The sequence below is a fragment of the Anabrus simplex genome, chromosome 1 (assembly GCF_040414725.1).
Source record: "Anabrus simplex isolate iqAnaSimp1 chromosome 1, ASM4041472v1, whole genome shotgun sequence".
NCBI classification, from domain to species: domain Eukaryota; kingdom Metazoa; phylum Arthropoda; class Insecta; order Orthoptera; family Tettigoniidae; genus Anabrus; species Anabrus simplex.
Genome location: NC_090265.1, coordinates 363,762,398 through 363,785,451, shown reverse-complemented (window position 1 = coordinate 363,785,451; position 23,054 = coordinate 363,762,398). Strand labels below are relative to the sequence as shown.

General features: G+C 39.8%; 1 protein-coding gene across 3 annotated transcripts in view; it reads left to right on the top strand.

Annotated features, from left to right (window-relative positions):
• The first annotated feature begins 371 nt into the window (after positions 1-371).
• The window catches only part of LOC136856800 (serine/threonine-protein kinase WNK2), a 179,095-nt gene continuing 156,412 nt past the window's right edge, over positions 372-23,054 (top strand). Inside the window, exon 1 of one of the 3 annotated variants that reach the window (XM_067134915.2) lies at positions 372-518. The gene's annotated coding sequence lies outside the window, so the exon portion shown is untranslated. Of the gene's footprint in view, positions 519-13,739; positions 13,909-16,842; positions 17,001-23,054 lie in introns of those variants that run through there. The other 2 variants (XM_067134913.2, XM_067134914.2) reach the window with 2 other exon arrangements.

Sequence of the window (23,054 nt, the reverse complement as noted above, 5' to 3'; positions counted from 1 at the left end):
TACCCTTTTGCACCTAAATGTGATTTACACTATAAATTCTATAATAATATTAATTAAATATGTATATGATTCTGTTACTTTCCCTGTTAGGAGATAGAAACGTAGTTGATCTTTGCGATACAGCAGGTTAAAACCGTACTTCTAGACGTAAAACATGCTTTCTGTTCATTCAGCTACAAACCTAGAAGTGAAAGTGGGAAATGATGTGATGTCATATCTTAGAGGATATTCACCGGCTTTATCGTTTCTAGATTATTTTGTGTTTGTTGAATGTACGTAATTTGCTCCAGGCGCAAGCTCCAGTAAGTAGCGCAGGCGTGCGGGGGCGTTCTGGAGCGGCAGCGAAGCGGGGCGGGGCGGGGGTTGCCGCAAGGGCCTAGTTTTGGTGCCGTATTGCTCCAGTGCGGACGGTCACTATGCCTCAGCCCACAGAAACCCGAAATCTTATGACCACGTATTTCATCCTGGTGCTCCTTCTTGCGCTCCTATGGGTCCTCTACTCGGGCATCTTTCTCTAGGTAAGTTCTAGACAGTAACATCACAGTACCTAATTCACCTCATCTCAAAGGGAAGTAGCATTCTTATGAATTACCGTGATAACAATAGGTCGCAATTAATTATCAATCCATCTGTAAAATAAACCTTTATTAAAATTTTAACTTTGAACTTCATGCAAGAGGAACATCAATAATAATATTAATTTGCAAACATTTCACAGACGATATTGCATATTTTACGATGATGTTTTGAATTTATGTTACGTATTTTTCTGGCAAAAGGTGAGCTATTTCTGGCATGATGCAGTGTAATTAAGAAGCAGATGATTAACTAATTATTATGGATGCCATAGTTGGATCCTAGATCCATGATAGATTACTGAAGTGTTAATGTATGTTCCTTTGGTTCGGATTGCACGTAAGACCATAGGTTTCGATCACACCTTCTCCAGCTTTAAATTAATATGACAGACTTACATTTATGCGAGAAGGACTCCCAAATGGACCCTTTATCTCAAGGCAAAGGAAAAATTCCTGATTAACACTATTCACAAAAGCTGAAATTAGGACAGAACTCCTCATAAACATCAGAGAAACAGGCACTGGTCCGTTTGTTTAGAGACAAGTAGATTTATGTGATTCCCTTTCATATTGTAGATTCGTGCGATGGTAGTTTTCAATTGAACTGTGTACGAAGAAGCGCGCCAAAACTTGAATACACGACTGTCCGGTCTATTTACAGTGGCAGTGGCTCTGGCAGAGGAGATAGGATGAAAGGAGGCCGCTCCAAACCATTAACACTTGCTGCTTTAGTATGCCAGGTGCTGATGTTGGCTGGAGCAATAAGAGTTCGTATCACTCTACCTTCATATTCTTCTTTGATTGTTGTTCGAAAAGAAAACCGCAATAAGATAAGTGTAATAAAAAATACAGGACGAAATTTGAACAATGCATTCCTCATTGTCAGAAAATAAATCAAAGTTCTATGAATGTCAGTACAGAGATGCTTAATATCCAAGTTATTAGACTTTCAGGTATGATCGAGCTGTATTCCTAAACGATAATTTGCTATAATTATGATACATGCTATTGATATTCCTTAAATCATATGTATAAAATGTACCCCCTTCTGGGTTAAGACTCAACTTGTTGCCTCATGGGGTTCTGAACACGCTCCAATAATCGTAGCATAGTACATATTCAAATCAACCCATACGTTCAAGAAGTAGCTTGAACCTTTTACTTGCTTGTGACACGCTCACAACATTCTCTGATCTTAACATGAGAGCTGTGCCGAGAAAGCCAGTTATACCTCTTTTTCGTATGTAGAAACTTTAGTTAATTTTCGAATAAATTGTAATGCACTTACTTTGCACTTTAAAGGATAGATAGCAAATTTAAAAAGAAATTTACCTATAGGAAATCGTTAATGCCGGTCAAGGTAGCGTATTTTATTAGTCCCTGGATCTCTGTTCCCAATGCGTCACTAGGTCGTGGCATTTAAAGGTGTTTAATACGACAGCTCAGTCTTGTTGGCTTCCTGCAGGCAAAATTTAGATATCCCCGTAAACATAAAACTTCCTGGGATGTTTGGCAGAGAAAATTCCTACAGTACTTCTTGTAAACTGAACCATAATTTTAGAAATTGCTTACCCTTCTGGTAACTTAATTTTCAATATTTCACTAGTTCTATGTATGACATGACTACATACAAGTGTTTGTGTCTAAACTTGTATCATTTAAGGAAGAAAGCAGCAGTCTGCCCTTGATTTTTGTTGATAGATGCGAGGAAAAAAGTGAAATGGCGTACGGCCTTTAGTGCCGTGAGTGTCCGAGGACATGTTCGGCTTGTCAGGTGCAGATCTTTTGATTTGATTCCCGTAGGTGACCTGCGCGTCGTGATGAAGATGAAATGATGATGAAGACGATACATACACCCAGTCCTCGTGCCAGCGAAATTCACCAATGATGGTTCAAATTCCCGATCCTACCAGTAATCGAACCCGGGACCCCTGTGGCCAAAAGCCAGCACGCTAACCATTTAGCCATGGAGCTGGATAGATACAAGGAATGTTAAGCGTACTGGAAATTGCCAGTTACGTAGGAAGATGTGCGAATGTTTCTCAAATAGCCGAGTGGACCAAAGCAGAGTTCGCTGCCATGGTGGACCTTCAACTGAGGGGTGTCTGTTCAAAAGGTGCTGTTTTTACTTCAATTTTGTTTTAGTATTTCGACCACATCCATTGCAGTACTTGAATACTATTGCATGCCAATAACAATCCAGATCAGGAAGATGTAATTCCTCAAACGCAGTACCAAACCTGATGAAATGAAATGTCTTATGGCTTTTAGTGCCGGGATATCCCAGGACGGGTTCGGCTCGCCAGGTGCAGGTCTTTCTATTTGACTCCTGTAGGCGACAGGAATATATTAATAATTTTTGAAATGTTAATTAATAGTATATTATCACTTAAGTTACAGTAAACAGACTTCAATTTTTGCCTTCCTGTCATCCGAATGTAAAATTAACATAAACATAATCAGATATGGTTCTATCATTACCTACTTAACGCAAACGCATGCCTTTTACTTCCAGTTTGTAGAATGCTATTAGCTATGTATCCATCGTTGATGGTTTAGGTTATGTAACTGTAGCAGTAATGCCATCTGAGGGAGGTGAGTGGCAGCAGAAGATACAAACTAACAACAATAGTCAGTCATTGTAATGTTAATGCTTGTGTGTTTTAAAAGGTTTTAGGTCATTATACTTTATTTTCTTCCGGCTCGGCGATATTAGAGCTGTCAATCTCGCCTATAATTGTATGGTTCCATTTCCATCTACACGTGATGATTCCTTCACGTTTTTCTTCTCATTTCGATAGTCAACTCAATCATGAACAATCATGACAAAGTCCACCAGTTAGTTCCTTACGATGACGACTGAACAATATCCCCACGTCGCAGTTGACAGACTTAGTAATAAAGATTTAAATTCGTGAATAACGCCATTGATTTTATTCGTGCTGTAAAAACGTGTCTAATACGTTCAATGCTTCAGTGTATTTACGTTATTAACTACTTGCTTAATGTGTTAAGTGGTTTCGTCATTCCGTTGGTTTATTTTTATTTCGTGTGGCTATTTCTAGCCGAGTAAGGCAGACCCTCCGATGAGGGTGGGCGGCATCTGCCATGTGTAGGTAACTGCGTGTTATTGTGGTGGAGGATAGTGTTATGTGTGGTGTGTGAGTTGCAGGAATGTTGGGGACAGCACAAACACCCAGCCCCCTGACCATTGGAATTAACCAATGAAGGTTAAAATCCCCGACCCGGCCGGGAATCGAACCCGGGACCCTCTGAACCGAAGGCCAGTACGCTGACCATTCAGCCAACGAGTCGGACATTCCGTTGGTTGACACTCCTCTTATACATGGCAAGTGTTTCCACTGAATAGAATGGTACGAACCTGAAGACAATATATCGAAAGAAAATACTTTTCGAAGTGATGTTGCAAAATATCTTGAAACTTCGCGAATAGAATCTTGTTTTCACAATTTCGAACCTGTATTTCTTGACAGGAGGAAGCTTCGTTAAAAGAAGGAGCCGTAAGGCAATTTAAGCATTTCGTCACTGCCGGAACAAAAACCTCCTATGTGAAATATTTTAGCTTAGAACTTTGGCCGGTAAGGTTCTGTCATCTAAGGTGCAATATTGTGTGAACATTGTCAAGGCATTCACGCTCTTCATAATTTATGTGCTGCGGGTCAGTATATCTCCAAAAATATTATCACATAGGAGGTTTTGTCCCGGCAACGACGATTTGTTTACAGAGTGAAAAGAATATCTGTCATTTGGATGGTTACTTTAAATCAATCAACAGTTGTGAGCTACGGAAAACATTGGTTTTACCGCCCATCGTCTGTCACTAAGCGCCATTACTATGTCACTGAGTTGTTCAATTGCCTCTTAAAATTATGTACCTCTGACAGCTTTCAACCAACGATCTTAAGTAGTGGTGCTACACGACTTTTCACAATTGGATCTTCTTCACCTCTGACAGCAAATCGTCTCACGAAGTGAGGGAAAGAAGATAAAATATGTAGTTGCCGTCCCCTATAATTTTATGTGCGTAATTGAAAGTTTAAGGGAGAGGGCTCAGAATATATTATTTTTTCTTTCTGTTTACAATTTGTTTTACATCACACGGACACACAGTGATAGGTCTCATGACGACGATGGGGTAGGAAAGGTATAGGAATGAGAATGAAGCGACTGTGGTCTTAATTAAGGTACAGTCCCATCATTTGCATGGTGTGAAAATAGGAAACCATGGGAAATCATCTTCAAGGGTGCTGACAGTGGGGCTCGAACGCACTATCTTTCTAATGCAAGCTCATGGATACGTGACGCAAACTGTGCAGCCACTTGATCGGTAAAATAATAAGAATACAAGCTGCCTGCTCGATGTATCAAATATAAGTAAATGGAGTATTTTGTTATTCTAGTTTGATCTACAGTATTTTGTGCATGCACTGTGAGAACGTATATTTATTTATTTCTGCGAATAGAGGATGTCCACAGGGCGCTTACTTTTCAGTAATAGCTCACTATTTTATATAGCATATCAGTATATAAGTTAATAGGTTTTAATAAATTTAAAGGTATATTTAAGGTTTCAATCTATATAAGGCTTGAAATTTGAATTATAAACTAGGATTACATACCCTATTAATTCAAATGTAAAGGTTTTACTTGAGTAGTAGTCCTAATTGCTAATTTCTTGAAACTCACAGAATTTGGCGGTGTTTCAGTCTTTTCAGAGGAATCTGCCCTGTAATTGATAATACACGTTATATTTGACTTGATTTTGTATTGTTTGTATACCGCCATCGAAGATTATTTTTTTAATCATAATTTTCTTGAACTCTTATTAGAGTGTATGTCAGATAAGGTACAGCTTATGGTCAAGTAAGAGATGGATTACAATAGAAGAATTTAAATAGATTTTGTATTTTAAAATGTGCTTTGAAGGTGGATTTGAAAGTAATATTGTTATATTATGATAATATGATTTTAGCTCTAAATCATGCACACATCGCCCGTCGCTCTCGTTATTAATGTGAGATAAGTCGTAACATAGTAGATGTACTGGAAAGTGTATCTAGAATACACGATAAAGTGAAGAATGTCATTTACACTGAGAGGATGTTCGTGCAATTTGAATTATTTTGAAAGTACAAATTTAAAAGTTAGTGAGGTAGAAATTTGTTTAATTGAAATCACATTTATCGTTTTGTTTTAGTATAGGAATAGAACAAACTGGAGACATCGCACACCAGCACATTACGATAACTCTGACCAGACGTTTGGTTATAATCAGAGTTACTACTAGCAGAAGTGCCTTTTATGAATACCGTAGGAGCCTTTCTTGAGGCTATAGTTCTTTTCTATACCACAGCGAAAAATACTTTCTTTATATCAGGATTTGCGCTCTGAATTTGTCATAACCACTAGTTATGGGTGGGGAGGAGTAATCATTCATTAACATATTTTCCGTCCAGCGATTCCTCCCAGAAATAACTAGCTACGAATTTGAAACTTGCCTCATCCGTGTTGTGGAAATAGAGTATATATTTCTTTACCGGAGGCCCCAAGTTCGTACATCACTGATCCAAGTACTCTATTCCTGGGCTCAGGGCTAAAAGGATGTCCTTTCAGCCTAGTGAAATAAACAGTGAAGCTGTGTGATATCAGGTGGGAGTGAATCCGGCCAAGAAAGCCACACTGAGGACGTCAATGGTTCTATTTAATTTCACAACGTCTAGTGACTTTTTGTGAATGCACCGACGGCGACATAGTCGTTCAAACCCAGAACGGTATTTCAATGATTAATTCCTTTTAATAACGTAAGAGATAACATAGATGCTGTGAAAGTAGCATTGTCGGAGGATTCGAAAAGGTCGTGAATATCTATTGTAACGTTTGTCCAAGGATAATTTATAGTGGTTATGCCGATGACGATCTCAGTTATAATGAATAAAGAATGGAAATATTGGAGGAAAGCTGAAAAATGATCGTTCATTATTGATATTAATAAGAATACTTTTCGATCCAGAGTTCTAAACTGATCCAACCGCTGATCGTACGCCTAATGTACGATCCTATGACGTACGTAAATTTTGCCTTGTTTTTCCTTAACATGCGTCAATGTGCAAGTTATATTCCACCATAGATGACAAGTTGGAAAGAGAGGCAGAGACTTTTCTAATAATGAGATTCCCAAAGGGAATTTACCGAGAATGGGCTCCTTCCTTTCTGAGTTACTTCACGGTCTCGCGCCTGTGCTATTTATTATCAGTTGATCATAGTATTCGCCTTGAGCAGATTTACGATGACTGGAGGAATTTACCCTTTGTCAACATCAATGAAGATATTAAAGCCTGCTCTGATGTAGATTAATACTGGGCTATGTTACATGAGGTGAAAAACACGTTTGGTGAATGCGAGTTTCCCGCACTTCCAGAATGTGCACTCCGTTTTGTCACTCCCTCCCTCGAAAGCTGATTGTGAAGGAATATTCAGCAAAATTAATCTCATTAAAGTCAAAAACAGAAATGGGCTAATTAATTCTACGGTGAATTAATGCTTTGCTGTCCAGTCAGTTGTATGTGTAAAGATTTCAAAACGTCGGAGAACATGCTCAGAAGGATGACTAAAGCAGAGTTGTGTGATCAACCAGCAAGCTGAAGTACCGGTATTTCAGAATCTTCTGCCTAGACGTCCTACAGATGATGACCATGATGACGATTTCCAACAATGATGTAACTTCAGTGACTTTATATCTCATGTTGACTACTTCTTTACAAATTACCCACATTCTTGAGTAATCTAAATAAAAATTATTTTCGTATCCTTGGTACTGTATCTCACATATTAATACTATGAATTATATTTATTTTCCATCCTAACCTGTTTAAATGTGGAATTGCGGCAGTGGGACACCTAGCTATGGTGTTATAGGTAATCCGCAGAACGAACAGGTTTACGTGCGCCCCAAACCAGAGGTACTCCAATTTTCGGAAATTTCATATTATTAACCAAGAATCGAACAAGTCAGCTTCCTCAGAAGCAAGATGTTGCTTAAGTGAGCTATTGCATCTGTAAAGAGACTTAAAAAAACGACTATTTTAATATTTATCTTAACTTGTATGATCCTCTCTTGAAAAAATAAGATCATTTTTATTATTGTACGATCCTCACCATATCAGAGGTTTGCAACGCTGTCCTGAACACTTCAGGTTTACCATCGTCAAGCGTGGTAAATGCTAATCCGAAAGGAACATTATGATTTTCAGCCTCTCCCGTCACCTGTTTGGATAAGCAATCCTTACCCTTGGTATCTTCACCGTGATCTCCTTCCCCTTCACACGGCACATAGGCTAGAGTGCAAGCCTCGATAGCAATGCCGACTTATCGCTGTTGTTTCATTCGAACAAAGCCTTAAATCTTGTGCAGAAGAACCTTCCTTGTTATTGATTTTACATCACATCGACTCAGACAGGTTTTATGGCGACGATGGGATAAGACAGTTTTAGGGCTTGGAAGGAAGCGACCGTGTCCACTGATAGCGGGGTTTCAACCCACCATCTCCAGAACGCAACATGTCAGTTACGTTACCCGAACCGCGGAGACAACTCACTCGGAGCGTGAATACAGCTTGATAACTTGCTGTTTCTGTAGCAGTGAGTATAACGTATTATTATTGACTCTAGGATTGGGATAAGAAACTGAAAACCTAACAAAAATATTTCCAAACAAGTTTTACGGAAAACTAATTACAGCATTTCAGGAAATCTACTCTGCTATACAGTTCCTCTTATGGAGCAGGAGTAACACCAACAATCATGACGCTGATAGCGGGATAAATTGAATCGTTACAGAGTTTTAAAAGTTCAAGAAACATAGGCATTTGATCAGGATTACATGAGCATAATGGAAAGTGACTAAGGTAACACAGGCATACGAGAAGCAAAAAATTAATTAATTAATTAATTAAAATGAGAGTTCATCCTTAAATCATTAGGAAAACAAACAATTCTCCAAATCTACAAATTGGTAACGTCTTTTTGTGATCGTTATTGATTCAAAAGTGCCCACTGATATTTCTTCATAGGTGCAGGATTTTTTGTCTCTCTCTTCTGGCCCGGACGTGAACAAGTTGAAATGTCTGTTTCGTCAACGACTGTGACAGTGCGAAAGCTGCTGAGGTATGGGTGGTGCTGGGTAATGACATTGAGAGCGAAAGTGGTGCTTCTAAGAAATTGACTGCTAAGAGGGTTAGTCATGCTACCATAGTGCTTATAAGGTCAGTAAGGAAAGCAAAGGTAAACTATCTCACTCCACATTTTGCCTTGTGCACCTCATTATGACCTCACAATAGGTGATTTCCGGTTTCACATAACCTTCGATGGAATTATTTGAGCATTCATCTAGCCACTGAACCGATGACTTAAAAGAAGACGCTTCTTCTTCTTCTTCTTCTTCTTCTTCTTCTTCTTCTTCTTCTTCTTCTTAATCAGTTTATCCTCCAGAGTTGGCTTTTCTCTCGGACTCACCTGCTATGCTGAACAGGGGCCTTGGTGGGGGATGGGAAGATTGGAAGGCATAGACAAGGAAGAGGGAAGGAAACGGCCGTGGCCTTACGTTAGGTACCATCCCGGCATTTTCCTGGAGGAGAAGTGGGAAATCACGGAAAAACACTTCCCGGATGGCCGAGGTGGGAATCGAACCCACCTCTACTCAGTTGACCTCCCGAGGCTGAGTCGACCCGTTCCAGCCCTCGTACCACTTTTTCAAATTTCGTGGCAGAGCCGGGAATCGAACCCGAGCCTCCGGGGGTGGCAGCTAATCACACTAACCACTACACCACAGAGACGGACTCTTAATAAAAGACGCACGTACTGTATATTCACATATTCCCTCACTTCCGCGTATTTTAGTGGTAAACATGAAAATATAAGTTAAAGTAACTCTGATTACTTAAGCCGTTTAGAGTATGGAAATTCAGGGCAACACAATCTACTTCTATCGTTGATACCAGGCAGACGCATTAGTATGTCGTCTCGTTAAGACATTTATGAATAATTTTCTAAGCTGCATTTAGATTCTTCATTAGCATATTAGATTCACGTCCTTTCATGTAGAATTCATATACACATTTACACACATACTCACACGTTCAAATCAAGGACAATTGAGGTCATAAATATTTCTGTTAATGCTGAATGAAATTTTCTCTAGTGGAGGGAACAAATGTCCCTTAAAACAACAATCAAAATCAACTTTTTATTGCTCATCTTAAGGAAATAAGTTACTTTAGCCTAAATTCAGTTCTTGACATTCCTGCGTGTGCATACCAACCTTCATGGAAATAAGCGGATTATTTTCCTGATATTTATTTCTTTAGCGTCTCGTCAGTTACTGTAGGTTCTAGATGAAGCTGAGTGGTGAAATTCAGCCCTGCAATACTTGTTTAACGCGCCGTAAACCAACAGCACGGAGCCATCGTATGTAAACACTCTGGAATGTCACCTACCCCGACCAACATCTATCTCGCTATCTTGGGAACAGAGAGACAACGGCTAACCAACTGTGCCACCGAGGTCGGCTATACTATATAGGTTACAAGTACCCCATATTCATGAAGGTATATGATGCTTGTTGTGTAAAGGGGCCTAACATCTAAGGTCATCGTCCCCTCATGAAAGTATACCACCATTATTACTCTAAGGTAACTCTATTAAAGTATTAATTCCGGAAGCCATCCTGTTATACCACTTCCAAAGTAATATTTATCCTTTAATTTATTAAGTACTAGCAGATGTACCCGCGCTTCGCTACGGGATTCTCAGAAAGACTGACCTTGTGGTTTTCCTAACTGAAGTAAACAAAGGCCATTACAAAAACGTCAGTAGGAAAGTAGCGATGTTATAATTAATAATAATAATAATAATAATAATAATAATAATACTAATTTCGTGTGGCTATTTCTAGCCGGGTGCAGCCCTTGTAAGGCAGACCCTCCGAAGAGGGTGGGCGGCATCTGCCATGTGTAGGAAACTGCGTGTTATTGTGGTGGAGGATAGTGTTATGTGTGGTGTGTGAGTTGCAGGGATGTTGGGGACAGCACGAACACCCAGTCCCCGAGCCAAGGGAATTAATCATTTAAGGTTAAAATCTCCGACCCGGCCGGGAATCGAACCCGTCAAAGGCCAGCACGCTATCCATTTAGCCATGGAGCCGGACAGTGTTATCATATAAAATACTCGATCAAATTAAAAACCGCACATTTTAATGAACAGTACTACGATGCCAATCTAACAGTGCATGGTATTCCGTGTTTTCCCATTTTCATACCAGGCTAATGCTGGGGCTGTACCTTAATTAAGGCCACGGCCGCTTCCTTCCTACTCCCAGCCCTTCCCTGTCCGATCGTCGCCATAAGGCCTATCTGTGTCGGCGCGACGTAAAGCAACTACTGTAGTAGTAATGTTCCAGAGCTGGAATGACCAGACCACAGACATCCGTCATCACTCCTCTGCCATAATTCTCTTAAATATGCAAACTGCTCATTTCAATCTGTGCCTCAGAGTACGGATTGAATAGCTCGAATGCTATGAAGAACCAGTGTGTTAATGTACCAGTAGCATCAGAAAATTTATGAACCAGAGGAATAGCATGCTAAAGAAGAAAGTTATCCAACTCCCCAGCTACTTCCCGCTAATATTCAGGCAGGCTATCACACTCGGTACGAGTAGGCGAGTTGGCCGTGTGGTTAGGGGCGCGCAGTTGTGAGCTTGCATCCGGTGGATTCGAACCCCACTGTCGGCAACCCTGAAGAAGGTATTCCGTGGCTTCCCATTTTCACACCAGGCAATCTTAATTAAGATCAAGGCCGCTTTCTTCACACTCCTAGCCCTTTCCTATCCCATCGTCGCCATAAGACCTATCTGTGTCGGTGCGACGTAAGGCAATTTTCATCCTAACTATCGTAGATGTGTGGCAACAGAAGACACAAAGCCCATCACAACAAACAGTGGTCAATGTAATGTTATCGTTGATCAATGTTACGCGCTTTCAATATTGTAGGCCTTCACATTTAGTTTTCTTCCGACTCTGAAATACCACCCTTATCATAGACGGTACGGTAAAAGTGAATAAAACATAAATGGTCGGAAATTGTATTCTCTATAACTTTTGTTATGTAGTACTTTTCGATAGGACCGATAACATAGGTATTTAAAAATTAAATTTTAGACGTCTTCCCCTAAACTACAATTTCATACAGGGCGCATAAAACTGCTTATAGTTTAGACTGTAGTTTCTTATTCCCGACTCTATATACCAACTTTCATTAAATTCTGTTAACCCATTTTCTCGTGGTTCGGCGTTAATATGGACTTGGCAACAAAAATACAAATTCATGAATATCTGTGTTATCAGAGCCGGTGCGGTAACAATGTATGACATAAATGATCGGAAATTTAATTTTATATAACTTTAGTTATGTAGTATTTATCGATAGGACCACTAATAATATAAATATTTGATGATTAAATTTTAGGCCTTCCCCTAAATTACCATTTGACTCAGTGTGAGTAAAGTGATTTATAGCCTAGATTGTAGGGGCTCATCCCCCGACTTCACACACGGAATTTCATTAAATTCTCTTCAGCCGTTTTCTTGTGATGCGTGTACATACATACAGACAGACAGACAGACAGACAGACAGACAGACAGACAGACAGACAGACAGACAGACAGACAGACAGAAATTACGGAAAAGTAAAAAGTGCATTTCCTTGTTACTATGGACATGACCGATACAGAAATACCATTCTTTTCAAATTCTGAGCAATGTACAGACAAAACTCTTGTTTTATATATATAGATTGTATTGCAAACATACATGGAAATCAGTACGATAATTATGATAACTTGTTGCATCAAACGTTGATTCCTAATTACACCCACAGTAATTAAAAATGAAAACCCACAACCTGTTTCCAGTCATTCGACTGGGTCAGGAATGGAACTAATGAAGCACCCATCTAGCGGCGAATATAGGAATTGTGCCGGCTGCCGAAGCTTGTCGCACACCTCCTGATTAATGACTCACAGGTTAAATGATAGTGAAGAGTGTTGCTGCAATGAAAGATGGCAGGAAAACCTGGAGTACTCAGAGGAAAACATGTTCTGCCCGCATTTTGTCCAGCACAAATTTCACATGGAGTGACCGGGATTTGAACCACGTAACCCAGTGGTGAGAGACCAGAACGCTGCCTCCTGAGCCACGGAGGCTCTCCACAGTAATTGACATTCGAATATTTTGTAGCTAGAAAACTTCGTACTTGCCTCATCACTACCCTTCATACGAAACTTCTTGAAATGTGATAAACAAATGTTTATATAAACCCAAGCTATTATGAAACTGCGTCACAGATATTATCTGCTGACCTGCCAGTCTATCATTTCTCAAGTAGCTTTCGTTTTAGCAAGGTAATCGGGAACAGCAGATGCCTGCGTACAGCTGCGGTATTTCCATTACATTTTCGCGTTTATCTACTTCGTTCGAATTTAAATATTTCACCTAGAATTATTTGGAGTTAGCTTTACTAATATCTTAAACTTTAATGCACTAGAAATGACAATACTGAGTATGTACGATGTGAAAGAAAAGTAACACTTCGTTCATTACATGGCAGTTGGATGTGTTACTCGTACCAAAATCTTAATTCGCATAAAATTAACCGTAAGATTTGGCACGAATATGAAATTACACCATTGGGTGCTTTGGAGAACCACCTCACGTCATGTGCATGGCATGTTAGCTGACATTCCAGAAAACCGTGAATATGATTCTAGTGTTAATTAACAGAAACGTGGGGTATGTTGTTAAATGTGAATTATATCGAAAACCAAATAGAATTCCATTTGAATAGTAAACATATGGCAGCATAAAACTAGTTCATGGAGAGCGTCATCATTTAGTCCAAACTTTTCAACATGTTCAAAATGATTTCTCAATATAGAGTGCACTAAACAAGATGACACAGTTGAAGCATGTCCAGAACCAATCCAGAATCCACCCGCCTTCTTGTGGTTAGTGCCAAGTTCTTCGTCTCCAGGGAGTCGCTTGCCAGGTATAATATGCGCCTGCGTACCCCAACAATAGTTAAGTTCTGGAGACGAGTGCCTCAGGCAGGCAGTCAGTTTGTTGGTGCCCAATTAAGAAGTAAACAACACAGCCATGCCGCAGCCCTCAGAGACCTCTAACATCGTCACCACGTACGCCATCCTCCTGGTCCTACTGATATCGCTATGGATCCTCTACTCGGGACTAATTTAATCGACGGTAAGGTGCAACAACAGTTTGTAAATGTTTTAAACAGTATTTAAACCAACATTACCAAATCTATTTCTATATTAGTAGCCATTCTCCTCAGTGATGTTTTCTACGCACAAAGTACAGCTTATATTTCCCTCTCTAAAATCTCAGCGATGATGAATCACCTACAGAATTTCCCGTATTTATTCATGAGGTGCCAAGAGTATTTTCTCATAATCCTACTTATAACTAACTCCTGAGGGGAAAATTCCGGCACATCAGCGTCACCGGAAACCGTAAAAGTAGTTAGCGGAACGTAAAAATTGTGAAACTATTAGTGTTACCTTCATTAAGAGTGAATTTGAATACCACGGGTATAGTGGTACAGAAAATACTAAACGAGGAGCTCTGATCCTTCCTTTCCCTTTCATTTTTCAAGAGTCTACCGCATTAGAAAATACTTGATGAGACATAAGAACTCTGAGTAAGTTTCATCGTTCACTTCTGATATTATTACTTCCTTCGTTAGCGTTGTTTTCAGGTCTCTATATTGTACCTTATTATTTTCTCTTGTGATTTGGCTTTATTCTTGCGAATGTAATAACTAAAGTATAAGTAATTCAATTGACGTTGTTTAATTTTCTGTTTTTCTTTTTATTGACATTAAGGCACAGTTTCTACTGAACAACGCAATGGAAAAATAGTTCGCTGCCCATTACTACAGGTATTCTGCTAAAGATACATCATACAGGGTATAATGAAATAGTGATGAATCTAGTATGAGGCAAATGAAGATAGAATTTCCTGCGATTTGGACGATATTTTTGGAGGAAATTATTTGGTATTGTTTCGCATTTTAATCTTCCCTTAAAGAAAACAGTTAGCTTAATATCACTATTCTTTTCCCTAATAGAGCGAACTGAAATATTGTTTAACATAGTCCTATAGTTGTTAAGTTGTTGGTATAGCGGATAAACTTCAAGTATTACTGAATACGTCGAGTTTGTATTACATATGTCACTTTTAAAAATGGTAATGAGGCAACATTTCTGGCTTCATTTCTGATAAACAATTCACTGTATGCGAAATAATTGTATTAGCTATTTACATTTTCTGCATTGACTCAAAGAAAAATGCTATAGAACGCATCGTATCCGTAATTAGATGATTCAAATATTAGTATAATTTCTGTTTCTTCGTGACTTCCTCAAATTGGAAAATATCCCTATACTTTAGAAATCACATCTTAGAAAGTACAAACATGTTTCGAATTTCCTAATCAAATAGTCAGTTAACTTCATTCGTTGTCCACTGTTCTACGAACAGACCATTGGTAATCATTTTAAACATTTGGGAATTTTGAAACGTGAACAATTGTCGATTCCTTGCACAAAATGCATACTTATGGTGAACTTCGTTACACTTGGTGGATTTAAAGTTTGACAACTGTATTGATGAATTCTACCTTCCGGACTCAGATGGTAGAGCGCTGGCAGTCTGAACTCAACATGGCAGGTTCACTATCGATAGTTGCGACGGTATTTGGAGGTGTACAAACATGCCAGTCTCTTGTAGGTAGAATTACTATCACTTGAAGGAAGGGAGGTGAAAACTTCGGCACCTCAATGTTTCTGAAAATCATAAAAGTAGAACGTAAAATTATTATTATTATTATTATTATTATTATTATTATTATTATTATTATTAGTAGTAGTAGTAGTAGTAGTAGTAGTAGTAGTAGTATTGCTATCTAGCCAAGCCATGCATTCGGGAGACGCGTAGGTTTGAACCCCACCATCGGCTCTCCTGAGAATGATTTTCTGAGGTTTCCCACTTGCACCTCAAAGCAAATGCCGGGACAGTCCGTATTCATAGGCCACAGCAGATTCCTTCCACCTCCCTACCCAATCTCATTCACCATCAATTTCATCTTCATTAGCTCCTCAACTGAGGTTGGCGTCATGAATGCTTTCCGGCAGTAAAATCATGTCATATAAATTAATCTCTCCTCATCCCGAACCCGTATCAAGAAACGGGACTATGGGGTAGACAAGTATTATTATTATTATTATTATTATTATTATTATTATTATTATTATTATTATTATTATTATTATTATTAATTTATGGATTCGAAGTGTGACTGTCGTGAGGAAACGTTAGTAACGACGCCAAGAGTTGCCACAACACCCTAATCTTGTCTCTACAAATGAGTTCTGTGAAACTCATCAAGAAACGAATGGACTTATTTTCATTTTCTACTTGGAACTGTCAACTATTTCGACAATGGAACTTGAAGAAGTGAACAGCTTCATAAATTCTCTAGTTAGTAATGGAATTAATATTCATTTGCTGCAATAAATAAAATCAAACCAAATCCCAATGGCTCTACAGCACTGCTGTGCCTTGGCCTACAAACGACCACTGTTCAGCCTTAACGCTTGAAGGCCTGCAGATTAGGAGTGACGCGTGATCAACATGCAAATTCTTGGTTTTCTATACCGGATCCGCTGTCTCACTGTCAGTAGCTTCTCATTTGTTATCACGTAGGCTGTATGGACCTCGAATTAGCACTCATATCCCTGTAAATATCCATGTCTTCGCAGGGAATCGAATCCGGTCCACCTGGTGAGAGGCAGGCTCACTGTCCCAACACTGTAGGCTTGGATACCACACTGTAATTAATTCCTGAAGATAAGATTGTCATCATTGCTTGAATATATTATGTAACGGGACTCAACATTCGTAGAAATATTTCTTGAAAAACAAGTACCCCATTAGATCTATTTCCATACATAATGCTCTATACCAAGCTGAAGCAAGCCCAGAACCAATGTTGCATCTCCCACCCCTATGTAGTCTGTGCCAAACTCGCAGTCTCCAGGACAATGGCTTGCCAGGTAACACATGCGCCTGCGTACCTCAAAAAAATATTAAGTTCTGTAGATGAGTGCCTCAGCCAGTTAGTTTGTTGTTAACTGAGTAAGAAGCCCTCAGAAATAAACTGCGAAGCCATGCCTCAGGTCACAGAAACTTCCAACATCTTCACCACCTACGCGATTCTTCTCGTATTGCTGGTATTCCTATGGGTTCTCTACTCTGGATTGCTGTAAATCACGGTAAGCATCAGTCTATAAATAACACTGGATATTAATACTATTAGTGTCTGAGTAGCACATTCTTCAAGGTTGCGTCTTCGAAACCACGCGCACTCAGTGTAGAGAGCTCTCTGGTTTGCCCGCAAATTAAAAAGGCCTGTTTCAATGGAGAAATTTCGGCAACACTATGTCTCTTAAAAACCGATTGTGTTATATCCAAATATTCTTATTATCGTCCTTAAATACTGTTGAGGTTTTCCAAACAGGAATGGAAAAAATTGAATATTGGAACATTTGGTTAAAGGATCTGCTTTGCTGGCAGAGCTCTGTAACTTTAGCAGGCATTTATTGGAAAATTCAACAAGGATTTCGTCAAATAATGAAGTTTCTCTCCGATTACTGAGTGATATAGATGCTTGAATTAGAAATAATATGTTTCTTTATCTAAAGTTCGTAGACTATTTATTTTATTTTCTTAGTTATAGTATGGTAGTAAGCTAGAGTCGATGGATTACGACATGATTTACATGCATATTACCCACAGATCTCAACTTTCCAATAAATATACGACTCCAAATCCAGTTAAAGAATAGCTTTGTCGGTCGCGTGGTGGAAATCTGTTATATTAGACTACCAAACGTTCAATCAGAAAACTCGAACAAGATGTGATGGTGAAGTCCACCATTCCTACTTGTTGAGTAAAGTGTCACTTATACCCTGACCAGTCTTGATTCGATTTAGCGTCCATCAATGACGCCTGAATAGATGGAATTTAGCATGGGACATGAATATGTTCTCAACGACGTAGTGACGTGGTAGGGCTCTTTGCATGCTTCGGACGTGCTGAATAGGTTAGTTTCATGTAACTGTTGATTCCGTGAACATGACTATGGGATGACTAGTTTCACGAGTTATCTAAACCACAGAGAAGGAAGAATATCACATTGGATGAAATTCGAACCACTGACCCCTTGGTGCAAAACCACAGAATAAGCCATTCTGCTTTCACGACCCCCTCAGGACCAGAGATATTTTTAGTGCGATGCACTTGCCTAGGTTGACTAGGTTTTAATGTGTTTCCTGTTGCAAAAGTTTCATCGAGACAAACTGGTAAAACTTAAATCATTCTCGATTCTCTCTTATAATTATAATAAGGAAAACATTACAGAAATTGTCTTATTTATAAAAAAATAAACATCCTCTAATTCCTCAATGTAGTCACAACACACATTCTTTTTATCTCTGCATTCAGTAATATCACTAGTATTAAAATATTTATAGGATCGTTGAAGCCGCCCTTCCATTTTTTGCTTTCGTCAAGGCTTCAATGCCGGATACTCCTCCTGATGTCACGTGATCGACCGGGATTTGAACTTCGGCCATTCGAGTGAAAATCTGCGCTAATCCGTACTCCATCACTGATGCACTAAGCTCCCTTAATTGTTGTCATATTCTTAGTAAAATTCAGCAGCATTGTAACTGTAAAGCAGAATATCATTAACTATTTCTTAGTTCATAAATTTTAGTATCAAGTCTTTGGTTTCTTAAATAGGTACTTCATATTTTGTATGAAATCAGATGAATATGTTATAATAGCGCATTGGTGTATGAGGAGAAATTACAATATATTTTTATTAACCCACATAATCCTGAACGGTACTTTGCAATAATATTCCCAGCTACATTTTTCATGCAGCAGACACATGTGTCAACGAATGCCCTTTTGAGATGTAAAGAGTGCTACGAGTGCGCTGCTCCTCCAGGCATTAAATTCGATTGCATCGATTATAAGTAAGTTTTATTTGTGCAATAATAAATCAGCAATCCAGAAAGTAGTTCAAGCCTTAACACTGGTTGTCACCCACGTCCATCGCTAGTTTGAGCATGAAAAGTTACTACCCCATCACCTGAAGACAAAAAACTTATAGCCTGTTTCCGGTACAACTTGGAGATTCATCACTGCAACAGCGTTCTCAGAGAATTAGAGAAAATATAAGAGAAACTAAGTGTCGTGAACAAATGATACGAGTAGGTTAGTCACGAGTGATGAGCTTGTCCAGAGAATCCAACCACCTGCTGTACATCATTTATCGTCTCATAAAACCTTGGCCGTTGTGGCTGTCGCCAATTACCTGTCGAAGAACGCGCCTGGGGATAGGCAGCCAGACTAACTAAGATGTAAAGAGTGTTCTGCAGCCAAGAAATGCTCAAGGCGCTCGACCAAAACATGAATGAAAAACAGAATGTTAGTACAGTCTATACGGAAATTAACAGTAAATAATTGAGATAAGGTAATGTAACATAATAAATTTTCGTATATATTATAATATGTTTATATAATCGGCAGTTTGTGTGAAAGAATACTGAAGCTTAACTGTTAGCATTAATAATGGACGCAAATTAGAAAATGTTCGTCTGTTAAGTGTGCAGAGTTCGTTCAAAAATTAAAATTATCCAAACATTTACGCTCCTACACTCACAAGGGATAAAGTTTTAACATAAGGTAACTTCCAAGAGCGAGACAAACGGGGAATTGTTGAAAACCTCAGCTGCAAAATACGATAAGGAAATAATGCATGTTAGCTGGAACCTTTCTCAACGGATTTTTTTTTTTTTTTTTTTTTTGCTATTCGTTAAACGTCGCACTAACACATCGAAGGTTTTCGGCGACGGAAGGGTGGGAGATTGGGAAGGTAGCGACCATGGCCTTCATTAAGGTACAACCCCAGCATTTGCCTGGTGTGAAAATGGAAAACCATGGAAAACCATCTTCAGGGCTGCCGACGGTGGTATTCGAGCCCACTATCTCCCGAATGCAAGCTCATAGCTGCGCGTCCCTAACCGCACGGCCACTTGCTCGGTCAACGGATTTTTAAATCAGGCGAGAAAGCAAAGTAGTGTCAAGACATACTTGAGTGGTGAAAAATAAATATAGTTTAAGAATTTTAAATGGTCCGAGTATTAATAACGTAGTCATCGTAAGTCAATCATATGATAGGAAGTTTAAATTATGTTCTTATTGATCAGTTTTCTTTCCTTTGAAATCTAACTCATACATACAGCACAGTTTAAGCAGACCATTGTACTGACACAAGGTAGCATTTGCGCTTTCCTAATGTTTATTCTTTTACGGGAAAGACAACAGGAATATCAGTCCCATTTAAATGGCTTTGTATTACCTCCCTAATACAAAATTTCACTGCACTTCCAGAGGCAGACAACTAGTTCGTTCGGTAATTCAATATAATTATCATCTACGGTAGATATCTCAGCACATACGATTGTGGCAGTACGTTCTCCGTGGATGTCTAAACAACAACTCCTGCTCGTTTTACTTGCATCATCTGGGTGGCCGTGCCAATGAAATAGATTGCCAAGTAAAATACATACCCATCTGCAAACACAGAAGCCTTGAACTATTTCTGTTGTGAGATAAGATCTTCTGCAGAACGCTATGATGCAGGTTGTGTACTCGAATACCGAAGCATATAAATAGAGCCAATTAATTTTCCTAAGCGTCACTAATGGCTGTCCTGTTTGTTCGCTGAGTCTTGCTCGAAATGAGGCGTATCACGACTCAGGCGCACTCATCACTCTGTTACATGAGCGTGTGTTCCTCCCTTTTACTTAAACCCCGATGTCAGAGCCGAGATAGCTCCTCTACTATTCTACCAATACCAAAGCTACTTCGTCAGCTGTTTTGTATTAATGTTGCTTTGATCCTTAGTGAAGTCCTTACAGCCCCAGTCCTACATAACGCTCTCTTCAAATGGATAGTTTTCGGATAGAATGAAATATAACAAGACATTTTATTGTGGGAGATTTTTTCACAAATATATATAATTTAACGCACTCTCCTTTAGAGCAGAGTGATTATGGTGTGCCTCATGATAGAATAAGATAACTACGGTTTTCAGACATGCGAGGTTAGAATCCTTTGGGCTAAAATGGGCCATAATCAATAAGATTATTTCCCGCGAGATAGCGTTTCCTTTCGGAAAAATACTGGAGAAGTACGTTATATTGATTTTAGGGCTCAAATGATTATATCTTCTCATTCTGACGCAGATCCTATCCTAACTCAAGTGCCACGCAGATTATGCACACTGAAATGTACGAGGTGAACGAACATAAATGCCTCATACTCTGGATATCATCCTTTAAGAAACAAAACCGCGTATCTGACAACGCTCTTCGTACCCATCATGTTCCTTAAGACTGGTCACGCCTCTCAACCACGTATGAATATGCGGTCCATCAAAGCAATTTTCATTGTGCTCATTTTCCTGCGCTGATGTAGGCCTATACAGGAGGCCAGCCCCGTGGTGTAGGGGTAGCGTGCCTGCCTCTTACCCGGAGGCCCCGGGTTCGATTCCCAGCCATGTCAGGGATTTTTACCTAGACCTTAGGGCTGGTTCGAGGTCCACTCAGCCTACGTGATTAGAATTGAGGAGCTATCTGACGGTGATATAGCGGCCCCGGTCTAGAAAGCCAAGAATAACGGCCGAGAGGATTCGTCGTGCTGACCACACGACACCTCATAATCTGCAGACCTTCGGGCTGAGCAGCGGTTTGGTTTGGTTTGGTTTGGATGTATACAGGAAAATGAACCTTAAATACGTTTTACTGTAGGAGTACGCAAATACTACATGCCAGCATACGGTACGGTATGGTACAGTAGGGTGCATTTCCCTTTGTTCACATGGACTACAAATAATAATAATAATGTTATTTGCTTTACGTCCCACTAACTACTTTTTAAGGTCTTCGGAGACGCCGAGGTGCCGGAATTTAGTCCCGCAGGAGTTCTTTTACGTGCCAGTAAATCTACCGACACGGGGCTGTCGTATTTGAGCACCTTCAAATACCACCGAACAGAGCCAGGATCGAACCTGCAAAGTTGGGGTTAGAAGGCCAGCGCCTTAACCGTCTGAGCCACTCAGCCCGGCCATGGACTACATATCCATATGTGGTTGGGAGGCGTGACCAATCTTAAGGAACACAATAGATAGGACAATCGTTGTCAGATACGCGGTATTGTTTCTTAATGGACAATATGAATTAACGGCAAGACAGAATAAAGCTAAGAAAGCGCCGGCTGCCGAGACTGCCTCACATCCCCAGGCCGAATGATCACGGAAAGTTATAGGAATGAAACTGATAAGGGGAACTGTAGATCCTAGAGAATATCTGCCCTGTTTGCCACATGGTGTCACCGGGATTTGAACCTACATTTGATTGATTTCCCAGAAACTAGGTTATGGTTTCTGAAGTGATTGAGATTCGGGAATTATGACCCCTAGGGGTTATTTAACGTGCCAAAAATCTACCGATAAGAGTTTGGCACATTTAAGCACCTTCAAACACCACCGGACACAGACAGGATAGAATCGGTCAATTTATACTCAAACAGCCTGCGCTCTACAGTACTGTCTGAGCCACACAGCCTGGTAAGTTGAAGCTGAGAGGCAACAACGTTTTAATACCAGCGTCTAATCATCAGAGAGATGAAGCGATCCTCAATGTTTACAATAATCCTTAAATACGCAATGTAGGCAAAAATGATTAAAAGTGTAACGTATGTACAAATGAAATGGCGTATGGCTTTTACTGCCGGGAGTGTCCGAGGACATGTTCGGCTCGCCAGATGCAGGTCTTTTGATTTGATTCCCAAAGGCGACCTGCGCGTCGTAATGAGGATGAAATGGTGATGAAGACGACACATAAACCCAGCCCCCGTGCCAGCGAAATTAACCAATTATGGTTGAAATTCCCAACCCTTCCGGGAATCGAACCCGGGACCCGTGTGGCCAAAGGCCAGCACGCTAAACATTTAGCCATGGAGCCTGACGTATGTACTAATTAGCTTTTCTTGCTATTTGCTTTACGTCGCACTGATACAGATAGGTCTTATGGCGATGCTGGGAGAGGAAGGGGCTAGGAGTGGGAAGGGAGTGGCCGTGGCCTTAATTAAGGTACGGCCCCAGCATTTGCCTGGTGCTAAAATGGGAAACTAGAGAAAAACATCTTCAGGGCTGCCGACAGTGGGGTTCGAACCCACTATTTCCCGAATAC